Source organism: Budorcas taxicolor, chromosome 8 (assembly GCF_023091745.1).
Source record: "Budorcas taxicolor isolate Tak-1 chromosome 8, Takin1.1, whole genome shotgun sequence".
In the NCBI taxonomy this organism is placed as follows: domain Eukaryota; kingdom Metazoa; phylum Chordata; class Mammalia; order Artiodactyla; family Bovidae; genus Budorcas; species Budorcas taxicolor.
Genome location: NC_068917.1, coordinates 111,044,831 through 111,062,135, shown reverse-complemented (window position 1 = coordinate 111,062,135; position 17,305 = coordinate 111,044,831).

Genomic DNA, 17,305 nt, shown 5'->3' with positions numbered 1-17,305 from the left:
AATTCTACATGAATGTTTTAAGACTGTGGTTTTATTACTTACATATACACAAATAAAATTTGTAGGGTTTGTTTTTCCTGACAAGTTATTATTCTAATCTTCTAATTTTTGTCCAAACTGAGAGACACATTCTTTTAAAATTCTGTATCATCATAATCCACAGCAATATATGAAAATTTTCTTAATCATATCCCTACAAGTAGATATTTAGAACTTTTAATTTTTCAATATTACAAATAGGGCTGTAGTGAGCAGCTTTGAATATATTATTGTTGACATATGTAAATGATTCAATATGAGAAAAATATAGAGATTAACAGAGAAAAATGGATATGTACAGTTTTATTTGACAAATAATGGCAAATTCCTCCCTGAATTTTTTCTTAATACTTATATTCCCATTTTACAGCCTTTTAAAGAAGTTCTGAGTTTATTAATGGAGTTTGGCAATGCTTGTGCATTTTCTTGTTCTCCTTATTTCTATGGTTCATTATATTAGTGTTCTCTCCTAATATGAGCAATTAACATATGCTATCCAAAAATACTGTGAATTTTGAAAAATAAAAAATAGAAGGCAAAAAGGGATAAACAGCAAGATTAACAAAAAGAAAATAAATGGGAGCTCTCTTTTAATTCCAGTTAAATATTGTTTGAAAAGCATAGAATTGTATGCTATAAAATTATACTAATAACTTATGGAAATGAGGGAAAGGAAAAGGCAAAAACAAAATGTTTTAAAAAGTCATTAATAAATATATGCCATTACTATGTTTATGCATTAAGAATGTTTATCAGTTATTTTCAGATAATAATGAATATTTTAAATATAATGTTTACCTTTTAAATCTGAATCATAGAATATAAATAAATGTCTATATAGCCAAAGGAAAATAAGAATATTTAAAAAAATGCTTTTTTAACACAGTGAAAGATGATAGCTGACATATTGTTACAATACTCTACAAAGTTGTCCTAAGTTCACTCAGAAAGGCTTTCTAAGTGAACAATGCAAAGAAATAGAGGAAAACAATAGAAAGGGAAAGACTAAAGATCTCTTCAAGAAGATTAGAGATACAAAGGGAATATTTCATGCAAAGATGAGCACAATAAAGGACAGAAATGGTATGGACCTAACAGAATCAGAAGATATTAAGAGGAGGTGGCAAGAGATACACAGAAATATACAAAAAAGATCTTAATGACACAGATAACCTTGATGGTGTGATCACTCACCTAGAGCCAGACATCCTTGACGGGAAGTCAAGTGGGCCTTAGGAAGCATCACTAGTGGAGGTGATAGAGTCCCAGCTGCGTAATTGCAAATTCTAAAAGATGATGCTGTGAAAGTGCTGCACTCAATATGCCAGAAAGTTTGGAAAACTCAACATGGTTCACAAGAGTGAAAAAAGTCCATTTTCATTGCAATTCTAAAGAAAGGCAATGCCAAAGAATGTTCAAACTGCTGCACAATTGCACTCATTTCACATGCTAGCACAGTAATGCTCAAAATTCTCCAAGCTAGTCTTCAACATTATGGGAACTGAGAACTTCCCAATATTCAAGCTGGATTTAGAAAAGGCAGAGGAACCAGAAATCAAATTGCCAACATCCATTGGATCATAGAAACATCGACTATGCTAAAGCCTTTGACTCTGTAGATTACAACAAACTGGAAAATTCTTAAAGAGATGGGAATACCTAGCCACCTTATTTGCCTCCTAGGAAACCTGTATGCAGGCCAAGAAGTAACAGTTAAAATCAGAAATGGAACAACAAACAGGTTCAAAAAGTTGGGAAAGGAGTACATCAAGGCTGTATATTGTCACCCTGCTTATTTTACTTCTATGCAGTGTAAATCAAGTGAAATGCCAGGCTGGATGAAGCACAAGCTGGAATCAAGACTGCAGGGAGAAATATCAATTACCTCAGATATGCAGATGACACCACCCTTATGGAGAAAGCAAAGAGGAACTAAACGAGCCTCTTGATGAAAGTGAAAGAAGAGAGTGAAAAAGCTGGCTTAAAACTCAACATTCAAAAAACTAAGTTCATGACATCCAGTCCTTTCACTTCATGGCAAATAGATGGGGAAACAATGGGAACAGTGAGAGATTTCATTTTCTTGGGCTCCAAAATCACTGCAGATGGTGACTGCAGCCATAAAATTAAAAAAAAAACGCTTGCTCCTTGAAAGAAAAGTTCTGACCAACCTAATGTCTTAAAAATCAGAGACATTACTTTGCCAACAAAGGTACATATAGTCAAAGCTATGGTTTTTCCAGTAGTCAGGTATGGATGTGAGAGTTGGACCATAAAGAAGGCTGAGCTCTGAAGAACTGATGCTTTTTAACTGTGGTGTTGGAAAAATCTCTTGAGATTCCCTTGGACTGCAAGGAGATCAAACCAGTCAATCATTAAAGAAATCAATCCTGAATATCCATTGGAAGGACTGATGCTGAAGCTGAAGCTCCAATACTTTGGTCACCTGATGCAAAGAACTGACTTATTTGAAAAGACCCTGATGCTAGGAAAGATTGAGGGTGGGAGGAGAAGGGGACAACTGAGGATGAGATGGCTGGATGGCATCACTGACTCGATGGACATGAATTTGAGCAAACACCAGGAGATGGTGAAGGACAAGGAAGCCTGCATGTTGCAGTCCATGGAGTCACAAGGAGTCAGACACAACTGAGTGAGTGAATTACAAGTTCACTCTTCAAAGCTGTAATAGTTATGATTTGTTTCGATAGAAAAATCAATCGCTTCTTTGTTTTTATTTTTAATTGGAGGCTAGTTACTTTACAATACTGTACTGGTTTTCACCAAACACTGACATGAATCAGTCATGGGTGTACATGTGTTCCCTATCCTGAACCCCCCTCCCACCTCTCTCTCCATCCCACCCCTCTGGGTCATCCCAGTGCACCAGCCCTGAGCACCCTGTCTCATACATTGAACCTGGACTGGCGATCTGTTTCACATATGATAATACACATGTTTCAATGCTATTCTCTCAAATCATCCCACCTTCTTCCCCTCCCACAGAGTCCAAAAGACTGTTCTATACATCTGTGTCTCTTTTGCTGTCTCACATATAAGGTCATCATTACCATTTTTCTAAATTCCATATATATGTGTTAGTATACTGTATTGGTGTTTTTCTTTCTGACTTACTTCACTCTGTATAATAGGCTCCAATTTCTTCCACTTCATTAGAACTGATCCAAATGTATTATTTTTAATGGCTGAGTAATATTCCATTGTGCATACATAACATAGCTTTCTTATCCATTGGTCTGTCAATGGACATCTGGTTGCTTCCATGTCCTGGCCATTATAAACATTGCTGTGATGAACATTGGGGTGCACGTGTCTCTTTCAGTTCTGGTTTCCTCGGTGTGTATGCCCAGCAGTGAGATTGCTAGGCTGCATGGCAGTTCTATTTCCAGTTTTTTAAGGAATCTCCACTATGTTCTCCATAGTTTTCTCTGATATAAAGCCACAGAAATGATAACAATAAACATATAGTCAAATAAACCTACAATATGAAAGCAAGTATATTGAAACTCAAAATTGATATCATATAATTATAAAGATGATCATTGTACTGTGAAAACAGGGACACTTGGTTGCAATTATATAGTATTGATAATCTTATAAAAATGAAATGAAACATATTATATATAGCAAATCTCAAAAAATATGTGGGGAATGCAAGAAATGTAATTATTTTTCAGATTCAGCTCATCATTAAAACTGTCAGTTATGGCAGGAAACATGCTTAAAAAAGTTATGAGGGGGTGAGATTGATCCTCAAAAAAGATTATTTTCCAAATTAAATAGACTTTTGCTTCAGTCCAAGAAATCGTATGGTCCATTTCTCTTCTTTGTCTTGGATGCCATGTTCAAAAAGTGATGAGATGTTCCTCACAGCCTCACGTATTATGGGAAATACGTCAGTTTCCTCAGGTTCATAGCATAGGAGAACATATGAAAATCACAGCAGTAGTTTGTTTAGTTTTAAAATAAGATTGCATATCTTTTAATACAGAACACATGTTCTTTTTCTATAAATAGAGCTTATATAAATGAAATTTAAAATTTATCAACTAAATTGACAAAATTTGTGTCCTCCAGGTCCTAAGGATGATTAAGAACTATGCATTATAATATAAGACAAATATAGAAGATCAATGATTGAAAATAAATGAAAAATTAACCCCTAACTAAAAGAGGAAATGTAGGGTACAATGGGTGAAGTTTGTTATATGTAATGTGTAAAGTTCTTTAAAGTGCTTCTTATATGCTTACAGTCTTATTAAAAACAGATTAAACATGCAAAAGTGGCTTCCCAGGTGGCTCAGTGGTAAAGAATCCACCTTCCTGTGCACGAGACACAAGTTTGACCCTGGGTTGAAAGATCCACCAGAAAAGGAAATGGCAACCCACTCCAGTATTTTTGCCTGGAAAATCCCCTGGACAGAGGAGCCTGGCAAACTACAGTCTATGGGATCGCAGAGAGTCAGACACAACTGGGCAACTGAGGACACATGTACACATGCACAAAGCGAAAGTTGTTTTTCACCTCAAATATATAAAGTGGAATATTCCATAATATTTCAGAAATGAGAGATTTTTTATTAAAGATAATACAAACAGAGAGAAAGTCTTTCACTAAATATCTGTGACAAGGACCCAGAAAGCCAAAACATTTTATCTAAATGAATGAGAACACTTCAAAGATTATTTTTCTCAGGTAATCCTGCAAGTGTCCATTCAGCAGTCTACATCTGTTATTTCAAACTTTGGGCTATTTTTGATGTTTAAGAAAATCATAGACATATTGGAAATCAACTAAATTTTTTGAAAAATTGACATTGGAAGAAATACACAGTTCCAATTCTGGTTGACACTTCCCTTTTTTTGGCCAAAGTCTGACACTTGGCTGGTATTGTATTACATTGGCTTTTTTGAACTCGCTTTTTATCTTCTGCAAAAGAGGGACAAGGGACACAAGAATCTATGTATTTTACTGCACCACGTGCTTTAATTGCTATTTTCTGATCTCAAAAGTACTGCATCAAAAATGGTCTGAAGGACTTGAGGTGAAAAATGGAGACAATAAATGTATTTATCTCTGTTTTCTCTTTAAACTTTATAATAAAGGAATTTTTTAAAGTGATAAACCCCAAACAGCAGCTCTTTCATAGCCTTAATGCTGCATGAGTAGTATTTAAGATAATACCTTTTTAAGGGAGAGAAGGGTGAAATCTAAGTGCTTGTAAAGGGTGGTGGCAACAGGGCACAAGGGAAGAGGACTGATGCTTCAGAACTGGAAAAAGACTCAGAAATTAGAAAAGCCCAGTTTTTTGGAAGGTGATAGTAAAGTCTGGGCTCAAATGAGAAGGATGGAATGAAAATATAAATACAAAACAGCTAGATCCCAAATTCTTCCTTTTAGCACATCTAGCTATAAAACTACCCCCACCCCTCCACCTCTGTAGATGGAAAGTAGGTTTACTGGTTCAAATGGTCTAGAGAAGCACAGGACTCGGTGATACCTGTCACGGCAGAGAACAAAGGTGAAATGAACTGGATTGACTGCAAATCTATGTAGATAACCATGAGACCCCACAGCATCTTTCTTCAACACAGCTGATGATAACTAGTAGGCAGACACAGTCCCTGAATTGGAGACTGGAGAGTCCCTATGAAGGAATATGATCCAACTTCACACACACACACACACACACACACATACACACAGATCTTTTCAAGAAAAATAATTTCCATTCCTCCAAAGCATGAAAAGTATATGGGTTAGAAAGTGAAAATTTGTTACAAATGAGATGCTATTCAAATATGCTTGAGATACACTGCCTTTTTTTTTTTTTTTTTTTTTTTTTTTGGTCAAACAAACCATTATAAAAGCTATCTGTGGAAAACACTGAATTTTAGAACTCAGGGCTTCAAGCAAGAAGAGTGAAAGCACCTTGAGATTCAGTCTGAGCAGAATCCTGACCCCTGAAGATAGGTGCACGCATGTCTCTCTGTGCATCGTGGCTTAAAGAGAGAGGCACCAGAGAGGCGGAAGGAAACTGAGATGTCCTAAGGGTCTCATGAAATTCTAAATGACAAAAACCTTTTCCTTCTCTTCACCTACTTTCAGTTAAGACAGACGCAATCCATCTGCAAGGTAAGCCATTAGTTCCATCAATATAAGGGATGGAGAAAAGAAAAGTTCCTTTAGCTCTTCACTTTCTGGAATGCTTTAGGCTCCTCAAATGAGCTACAAGCTCACTCACTTCTACCCACGCATTCAAAAAATTTCCCTTCCCTCTACCTGGTAAACTCTTGCTCCCCTTCCTTACCCCATCCCACTTTTCTGCTTCACTTGCTCACCTTTTTAGGTATCATGTTTAATATAGAGGATATCTACTCCTCTAAGTGGATCTTTTGCCATAAGGAAATGCACCCTTTCCATTAAGTCTTTTCAAAAGCATTCCATGTTATTTTTGCTTTACTCTGTGTGGATCACAATAAACTGTGGAAAACTCTTAAAGAGATGGGAACACCAGACCACCTGTCCTGCCTCTTGAGAAATCTGTATGCAGGTCAGGAAGCAACAGTTAGAACTGGACATGGAACAACAGACTGGCTCCAAATAGGAAAAGGAGTGCTTCAAGGTTTTATATTGTCACCCTGCTTATTTAACTTATATGCAGAGTACATCATGAGAAATGCTGGACTGGAAGAAGCACAAGCTGGAATCAAGATTGCTGGGAGAAATATCAATAACCTCAGATATGCAAATGACACCACCCTTATGGCAGAAAGTGAAGAGGAACTAAAAAGCCTCTTGATGAAAGTGAAAGAAGAGAGCAAAAAAGTTGGCCTAAAGCTCAACATTCAGAAAGTGAAGATCATGGCATCCGGTCCCATCACTTCATGGCAAATAGATGGGGAAACAGTGGAAACAGTGTCAGACTTTATTTTTGGGGGCTCCAGAATCACTGCAGATGATGACTGCAGCCATGAAATTAAAAGACGCTTACTCCTTGGAAGGAAAGTTATGATCAACCTAGATAGCATATTCAAAAGCAGAGACATTACTTTGTTGCCTAAGGTCCGTCTAGTCAAGGCTATGGTTTTTCCTGTGGTCATGTATGGATGTGAGAGTTGGACTGTGAAGAAGGCTGAGAGCTGAAAAATTGATGCTTTTGACCTGTGGTGTTGGAGAAGACTCTTGAGAGTCCCTTGGACTGCAGGGAGATCCAACCAGTCCATTCTGAAGGAGCTCAACCCTGGGATTTCTTTGGAAGTAATGATGCTAAAGCTGAAACTCCAGTACTTTAGCCACCTCATGCGAAGAGTTGACTCATTGGAAAAAACTCCGATGCTGGGAGGGATTGGGGGCAGGAGGAGAAGGGGATGACCAAGGAGGAGATGGCTGGATGGCATCACGGACTCGATGGACATGAGTCTGGGTGAACTCCGGGAGTTGGTGATGGACAGGGAGGCCTGGCGTGCTGCGATTCATGGGGTAGCAAAGAGTCAAACACGACTGAGCGACTGAACTGAACTGAACTGAACTGTGCATTACATTGTTTTCCTCACAGACATACAGCAAAAGATGTATTTTGAATAGGGCAAAGCAACAGTGTGCTCTCTGTACAAAGATACGCATGCCGTGCTGTGCTTAGTCACTCGGTCGTGTCCAGTTCTTTGCAATCCCATGGAGCAAAGCCCGCCAGACTGTGCCGTCCATGGAGATTCACCAGGCAAGTATAATAGAGTGGGTTGCCATGACCTCCTTCAGGGGGTCTTCCCAACCCAGGGTTCTAAGTCAGGTCTCCCACATTGCAGGCAGATTCTTTACCATCTGAGCCACCAGGGCAGCCTAAGTATACTGAAGTAGGTAGCCTACCCCTTTTCCAGGGGACCTTCTCAACCCAGGAATCAAACCAGGGTTTCCTGCATTGCAGGCAGATTCTTTACTACCTGAGCTACCAGGGAAGCCCACAATATATATATTGGTTTTCAACTACTAAATTTTCGTTCATCTATTCCTTCATTCAGTCCATCAATATACTATTTATTGATCACCCATTCTGTACCCCAAACATCTTAGAAAATCCTAGCAGGCAGCAGCGAGCAAGGCAAGTGGCATCCCTCCCTCCAGGGGATTATTACATGTTACTATATTATTTCATTGGTGCAAAGTTTTCTTTATCTTGAATCAACTCTGTACTTGTTACTGAGTGGACTTCTGTAAGATGAACTGAAACTTGAAATGCACCTGAAGAAGACTAGCTAGGAAAGCCTTCCAGAGCATCTTCCTTTCCATTTTGCTGGGGGCTTGGGAGAAGTTCTGCCTGCATCACTGCTGATTAATCCATGTCTCAGCTTTCAACTGCTTCATACTGAGCTCACTGTAACTTTAAATATTGATAACCAAGCTCATATATCACAGAGCTGAGAGAATGACAGTTTCAGTGCATAATGGCTAAAGCTTTCTCCAATAATCAGATATTCAATAATTCATGAAAATATATCCCCCCAAATCAAATTGGAAGCTATTTTGTGTAATATATTATTTAAAATTCAATATTATAATGCACACAACTTCTCCTCAGCCAGAAGAGGACCATTTCAAAATGTGATTATGTGTGGGCTCTATTTAAAAGTGACAATTCTGCTTTTCATTTGTTTAACAGCTTAAGCAGAAGAACTCAGCTGGAACTAAGTCATTTGACAACAGAACCTGGGTGGCCACAAGCAACTTTGAGAAAGTGACATTAGGACCTAAAAAATGCACACACAAGTGAATTGGAGAGCCATGTATTTAGGGAAAAAATATTTGTTCATTTCCTACATCAACTCACTCTCAAATAGTCCCCTCCAAATTGACTATAATTTTTCATCATTGTAAGATACATTGTGAAGTCTGAAAGTCAAGATAGCTTCACCTCACTCCAGTGCTGTAAGCTGTGTCTTCACTTTCAAAGATATTGACTATGTTTTCCGCAAGTAAATCGGTGGTAAATGCCCCGTAAGCACATAGTCAGATACTGGTTTCATACTGTTTTCTTCTTGGAAGCCCCTTTTCCATTTCTCCTCTGCCTATCTGAAATCTTCTTTCAGGAAATAGATCACACTGAAGCCCTTCCTGACTTTTCAGACCAGATGTGGATCATCCATTCTCAGAACACCTGTGTGTTATTCCACTGAGTGCTGTGCGTGTGTGTGCTAAGTCGCTTCAGTCGTGTCCAACTCTTTGTGACCCTGTGGACTGTAGCCCGCCAGTCTCCTCTGTCCATGGGATTCTTCAGGCAAGAACACTTGAGTGGGTATCATGCTCTCCTCCAGGGGATCTTCCTGATCCAGGGATTGAAGCCACATTTTATGTCTCATGCATTGGCAGGTGGGCTCTTTACCACTAGCACCCCCAAGAAGCCCCGTGTTACTCCACTAACTGCCCCTTATTCAGTTGCAGGCGTTCAGAACAGGTCCTCCCAAGATGTGCTGCTTTGGTATGTGGTTTCTTCTGAGCTAAAGACAAAGGGGACCCCAGGGGCTCACGAGAAACTGCTGTCCCTCCCTTTACTATTTAGAAGAATTTAAATTGGAGGGCAAACACGTAATGACCCAACATCTGATCTTCTTATCCTGTGAATGACCCTTCTGTCCTTGGAAGCCCAGGCCCCTGTCACATTCCTTAACTGAGGAATGCATATATACCTAATTTTATCTTCCTGTCTTGGAACCTGTCATGTATGTGGTGTTCCCACGCATATGAAATAAATGTAACTTGATTTTCTCCTGTTAACCTGTCTCATGTCAATTTAATTCTTAGTCTAGCCAGAGGAACTTAGGAGGGTAGAGGAGAATTTTCTTCTCCAACAAGCCCCTGAACTTAGGTCAAGACTCTTTCAAATGTCATGAACATACTCTGTTTTCCTTAGATGATAGGTCAGCACTGCTACCCCACTGTGAGAGCTGATGAAACAGAGTGTCAGCATAGCTCATCGAGTTCTTCAAGGAGAGAAATGCGGAAGTACTAGGGGCAGGAGTTTATCTGTCTGGTTTAGCACTTCCCTGGTCATCAGGGAGATCAATAAGCCCCTGAACATTCAATTGCATAAATCTAGTGTTATCTTCTAACTTTGCAGGCAACATAGTTGGAAGAGATCAGTATCACTACTCAAGTGAAAAAAGAGTGCCTGCAGAAGAGCAAAGCGTGGTGTTTTAGAACAAGCATTCAATGACTGAGGGCCCTGCCAATATGTAGACTCTGACCATTTGCAATAGGATGATCTTGAACAAAGTTATTGACTTTTCTGGTTCTCAGTATGTTCATTTACAGTAACTTCATTCTAGTCTGTAATAGGAAAACTTCTATAAAGTAGTATAGAATTGTATGTTAAAATGTAGGCTCTACAGCAAGAAGACCGAGGTCTAGATGTCAACTGACCTGCAGGACCCTAGGCAAGATATTTACTCTCTATGCCTCCAGTTCCTCACATGGAAAATCTTTATGATAGTACCTCCCTAAAGGGCCTAAGTGTTATACACGGTTTCCTAAATGTAATTCCTGCAAAACAATGTCTACTTTATTAAAAGTTCTGAATAGATGCTGGGTCTCATTGTTAAGTATGTGTAATTGGCAGAGCATCCCACACATACCAGATCCCCAGATAATGTTTCTCTCCTTCATTCTCACTACCTTGAAAAACTGACTTAACTGTGTGGGAACTCAGCTGTCCTCATTTATTAAATTAGAATAATAAACCTGACCTTTCTCCAAATAAACAGAGCTATCTGACATTTTAATAAGATTTTCAACTGTAAGCTCCCAATATCATGCATGTGATCCAGAATTTGTAGACCGTAAAAAGTAAGCACCGTCCTCATTAGAAGAATGTTTGAGTCTGAGAGACAGACGCAAAGCTTTACAGTAAATCAGAGAAGAAATTAAAAATCTCTTGGATCAGGTGATTAAAAAAGAATCTACAGGAATCTCAGATTTGAACGGGATTCTCATAGATGGCTAAAACTAGGAATGGTGGAAAGGATAAAAAAAATCATGGAAAATGAGTTGCTTCACAAAGATATCTGCTATAATTTCACCAAATACTGACTAGTTTGATTATATGTTGCTGTATTTTCTGGCGTTAGGCAGAGTAACTTAATATACAGATACATCATCATCACGTCTTCCTCTATTGGCTATATATTATGATTTAAGTCTTATGCCTTTATTATTCTTAATTATTTTATATACTTAGTATTAAGCATAATCTTCTCCATCCAGAGATTAGAAACATGAGATTAAGCAAAGTCAAGTCACTGGATCAGAGCTTCCTCTCCAGGGTGGAACTCAGATGTGAACCCAGCTCACCATCATACCTCATGGCTGCCCTCTTTATGTTTTGGACTATATCATTTTAAATGTTTATGAGCTTAATGGATTAAAAATATTATTAAACATGCCTGTCTCTATAAGTTTCCATTAGCATAATGAAATATGCAAATTATTAATTTTAAACCATCTAAACAACAGTAGCAACATTTTTTCTCCTGCCAGGGAATATTGGCTTAATGAGATTGCACTGGCCCAGTGCTACAGATGCTTAAGCCAAGAAATGAGAAAGAATGAAAAGAAGCATACAAAATAAAAACGGATGTGGCTGACCCACTCTGGAAATTTATAAGGGTGTAGACAACAATATCCAAAGGAAACCAAACTATTTCAGTGCTAACATAGGCACTGTTTTCAGTCATCCATTCACATTTATATGGGGTTATTTAAAATTCATAGAGGGCTTCCAAGATAGTGCTAGTAATAAAGAATCTGCCTTCCAATTTAGGAGACATAAGAAACACCGGTTCAGTCACAGGGTCAGGAAAATCCCCTGGAGGAGGGCATGGCAACCAACTCCAGTATTCTTGACTGGAAAATCTCATGGGACAGAAGAGCCTGGCAGACTACAGTCCATAATGTTGCAAAGAGTCAGATGTGACTGAGGTGACTTAGCACATATGCACAGGTCACAGAATTACTTTTTCCCAATAGTCTGGCACAAAACATAAAATTCTAAATAATATATTTTCTCCCTCTATCACTCCTTCATCCCCCCTTTCCTCTTCCAACCTGTATCCAATACTATATTAAGTCTCTGAATAATACAGTGATTGACAAGAAAGACATGAATTGTGCCTGCATTGAACGTATTAGTCTACTAGGGAAGATGGGCAGTTAAGTAAGAAATTATAGTACATGGGATACTACATGTTGCTTATAAATAACATAAATGTTGTTTAAAAATAAGTTGATACTTAAAGGGATAAATAGGAGATAGCCAGATAAAGTAAATACACTGTGTGTGTATATGATCTGGATGTGAGTGAGATGTGGGAGTGTATGGATATGTGCTCCAGGCAGAGGAAGCAACATGTGAAGACTTCACAGTGAAAGAGGAAATTGAAGAGAAAGTCCCAAGGTAAGTTTCAGAATGTGCAGCGTGGTCGAACATGGTATGCTTAGGGTGGGCCAGGCAGGCTCAAGACTAAAGCTAAGGCTGAAGAGGCAAGCAGGATGCCGAACAGCCGGACTTTTGGACTCAGAGGGAGAGGGAGAGGGTGGGATGATATGGGAGAATGGCATTCTATCATGTATACTATCATGTAAGAATTGAATCGCTAGTCTATGTCTGACGCAGGATACAGCATGCTTGGGGCTGGTGCATGGAGATGACCCACAGAGATGTTATGGGGAGGGAGGTGGGAGGGGGGTTCATGTTTGGGAACACATGTAAGAATTAAAGATTTTAAAATTAAAAAAATAAAAAACTTAATACTAAAAAAAAAAAAGAAAAGAAAGTAGCCTCTACCTCATTCAGAGGCTGGGAAAGGCTGGAGAAAGACAGATGGGACCGCATTTGTTAGGAAGACTGTCCATGTGGTTAATCATGGAGCAGTTCAGAAGACCTATTGCAGAGCAAGGTTGGATTAGATGGAAAGTGTCTGGTAAGATATGAAGGGTATATGATATGAGTTCAAAGATGTCTCCCTAAGAGGATTTGTTGCTGTCATTCAATCGCTAAGTTGTGTCCAACTCTGTGACCCCATGGACTGCAGCACGTCAGCCTTCCCTGTCCTTCACCATGCCCTGGAGTTTGTCCAAACGCATGTCCATTGAGTCAGTGATGCCATCCAACCATCTCATCCTCTGTCGTCCCCTTCTCCTCCTGCCCTCAATCTATCCCAGCATCAGGGTCTTTTCCAATGAGTCAGTTCTCCACATCAGGTGGCCAAAGTATTGGAGCTCCAGCTTCAACATCAGTCCTTTCAAAGAATAATCAGGGTTGATTTCCTTTAGGATTCACTAGTTTGATCTCCTTGCTGTCCAAGGGACTCTCTCAAGAGGCTTCTGCAGCACTGTAATTCAAAAGTATCAATTCTTTAGTGTTCGGCCTTCTTTATGGTCCAATGCTCACATCCATACGTGATTACTGGAAAAACCATAGCTTTGAGAATATGGGCCTTAGTCACCGAAATGATGTCTCTGCTTTCTAATACGCTATTACGTTTGTCATTACTTTTCCTCCAATGAGCAAATGTCTTTAATTTCATGGCTGCGGTCACCATCTGCAGTGATTCTGGAGCCCAAGAAAATAAAGTCTGTAACTGAGAGGATTTGGAAATTTTAACTTGGAAAAGTTGAAATCTCAACAGACATCAAAGTTCAATATCTGTGATACTATCTCTGGCTGAGAGATGGGGATATTTCTGCTGGACTTAAGCACAATCAGGATCACTGGGTAAAAGTCAAGAAAAATCTTACTCTGTAAACATATAGCTGATTCACTTTGCCATACAGCGGAAACTGATACAACATTGTAAAGCACAACACTCCAATAAAAATTAATTTCATAAAAGGAAAGCTTATTTTCACAAGACTCTTTCTGTTGAGCAAAGCAATGGGTTTTTTCGGGTCCTTATCTGGTTCCTCTAGGGGCAGTTCTGCCTCTTTGCCTTGACTTTCTGATTATCTTCCTTTGGCCCATATATCTATCCCTTAACCAATACCACACTTTCTTAATTAATATAGCTAATGTTTAAGTATCAAAACCACATAAATCTAAAAATCATGTACTGAAAGTCTACCAGTTATTAAAAAATAACTATACTACATCCATTGCTTATCTATACAAGAGTAGATTCAATTTGTCAATTTCTACACAAAATATGGGTGCAGTTTACATTAAGTTTATACTGACTCTAATTGAAATACTAATTTCAAAAAGATCTTAAAGATATTTTTTTCACTCTTTTCAACTCATGAGCATACTTTGTTTCTCCATTAGCTTAGACTTTTATAATTTTTGTTAATTTATTATTGTCTTGCCTTGTTTATAATCTTGGAGGTATGCTAGTCATGATTCGACTAGAGAAAGAAAGCTTGTTCGAAATAATACAATAAGATATTCACTGCAAGCAGTTAGCTTACACAATTGTGGGACTCATTCGGAAAGTCAAAAGTCTTTAGGGAGGCCATTAGGAAGGTCAAAGTGATCAGGAAGGGTGGGCTGGAACCCTTGTGAATGAGTTGAACCTGCTGTCCATAGGTGGATTTTTTCTTAAGACCTTTCAAGTGACTGAATAAGGTCCACCTATATCATCTACGATCTGCAATCTCAATTGACAGTCTGGAAACTTGGAGACCTTGATGCCAGAAAAGTGAACTGTATCTGTATCCTAGATAACTTCAGATAAGAACATTTCTATTAGCAAAAATCAGATTAAAAGTGATGCCAGTACATTGCTGTAGACTCACTTGTTTCAGTGAATTCAAGATAGGAGATATTAAATTAAGAAATATAGGTAAAACATAATCATAAAATCTAGTAAATAATGGAAGATCACACATGGGATTAAGAAATATGAACTTACAGGCAGCTTGGTTGTGAAAATATAAACTTTTAACTCATAGGAAACCACAGATTAGATATCTATTTTATAGTTGCTGGGTCCCCCGCCATTATCTGTATTTTATTATCAAAGAAATCAAAGGATGGCATGCAAATGTAACAGTTGACTTTGAACAACAGGAATTTGAACTCTGTGAGTTCACTTACAAATGGATTATTATTTTTTTAATTTATTTATTTTAATTGGAGGCTAATTACTTTACGGCTTCCCTGGTGGCTCAGAAGTTAAAGCGTCTGCCTCTAATGCAGGAGACCTGGGTTCGATCCCTGGGTTGGGAAGATCCCCTGGAGAAGGAAATGGCAACCCACTCCAGGATTCTTGCCTGGAGAATCCCATGGATGGAGGAGACTGATGGGCTACAGTCCATGGGGTTGCAAAGAGTCGGACATGACTGAGCAACTTAACTTCACTTAATTACTTTACAATATTGTATTGGTTTTGCCATATATCAATATGAATCCACTGCAGGTATACACGTGTTCCCCATCCTGAACCCCCCTCCCTCCTCCCTCCCCGTACAATCCCTCTGGGTCATCTCAGCGCACCAGCCCCAAGCATCCAGTATCATGCTTCAAACCTGGACTGGCAATTCATTTCATATATGATATTATACATGTTTCAATGCCATTCTCCCAAATCATCCCACCCTTTTTGCAATAAATGCATACTACAGTATTTTATGATCTGCGGTTGGTTAAATTTGCAGATATGGAACTGTGGATACAGATGGTGTATGGTCAGGTTATATGTGGATTTTCCACTGTTCAAGGGATCAGTGCACCTAACTTTTGTGTGGTTCAAGGATAAACTGTAATTGTTCTGTCCTTAAATCAAATCCTGAGGTTTTAAACTTGTTTGTAGATGAACAAAGGGGCAACAAACCTGTATCAGTTGTAATCAACAGCAATTGATAATGTCAGTTATCCAAGGACATGTTCTCCAATTTCATTTTCCTGTAGGACAACAAGGGATATCAGAAAGGAAGAATTATCCAGAAGGTAAAGCCACGGGCTATGGGAGATACTGGACAAGTTAGTGTTTCTCATAGTGCAAAACCAGGGTCCAAAAAGAAATTCACTGCCAGTGGAGAGCATATTTGCAATTTCTGACAATAATTTTTTCATTAGCGTTACAAAATAACGACTCCTGTATGTTTTAAAATTTTTATACATTTTCATAACTGAGTTTTTTTTTTGCTTTAATTCTAGGACTAGTACCCTATTCCTACTCCTTTATTGTATATTGGATATGAGAGGGAGCAGGAACATGGTATGGTAGATATTATGTACTTATTAACAGGTTTCTAGACTTTCAGAAGCCACCAAAATAGGTTGTAAAGTGATCATGGTCTTTGAGCCTACATAATTTCTCCCATAGGCAGACAGTGGTTGTGTAGAGTATACACAGATTGTGGCCTAGAATACAAATATTCTCTGAGAATACATTTGATTTTCTTACTGTTAATAGTAGATTTTCTCTCTTTGTCATGGTTTGGCTGAGTACATGACTGTCCTTAAAAAAATTTGTTCTGCAAACTCACTTATAGCTAGATATCATCCTGTGGAAAAGTTTAGATTAATGGGATGCCATTGGAAGTGACTGGTGCAATCTCTAATTCACCTCCTTAAAAATGAAGTTGTTTGCCTTGCTTCCCCCTATTTTTATTCTGGTTGAGAATTAAAAATATTTCGATTATTGGAATCAGAGATTTAATTTATATTTTGAGAAAAGCAAACTCAATGAACTAGTCTAGATCCTGAATAACCTCATAGGAAAGAACAACCTTGTGATCTCTGGACTGTTAGGTCAGAGAGAAATATACTTTGATTTAAACCACTGGGAGAAGATAGGAGTTAGACCAACACTCCCAATGATGACACTGTAGACTCAAGAAAAATTATACAGTTCAACTGCATGCAGACACTGCTGAGTGGAACGAAGCGGATAAGATTAGCAGGGTGTCATATCTTGAGAGAAAGTAATGACAAGTGATTATGTGAGTTTCCTGTTTTTATGGCTTTTAGCTTAGAGACTCTTTTCAGATGTCACCCTTTAAGGAGGCTGACCCTTGCATAGAAACCCACAGGTCTGCTAGCTTCTTGAAGAAGCAGAGTTTGGAGCAACCATATACCTGAAAAGTGTAGAGAGAATAAGCTCCTGGGAGAAAAGAACTAGGAAGGGAGAGCTACAGACTCTGTGTAGGAAATTTTACAAAATAGTTACTCAACCTCTAAACTTTAAATGTATTAAGCAGAATTCAAGCAGCCCCGTTAAAGATAAAAATGTAACCTGGAAGTTTAGAATCCGAGGG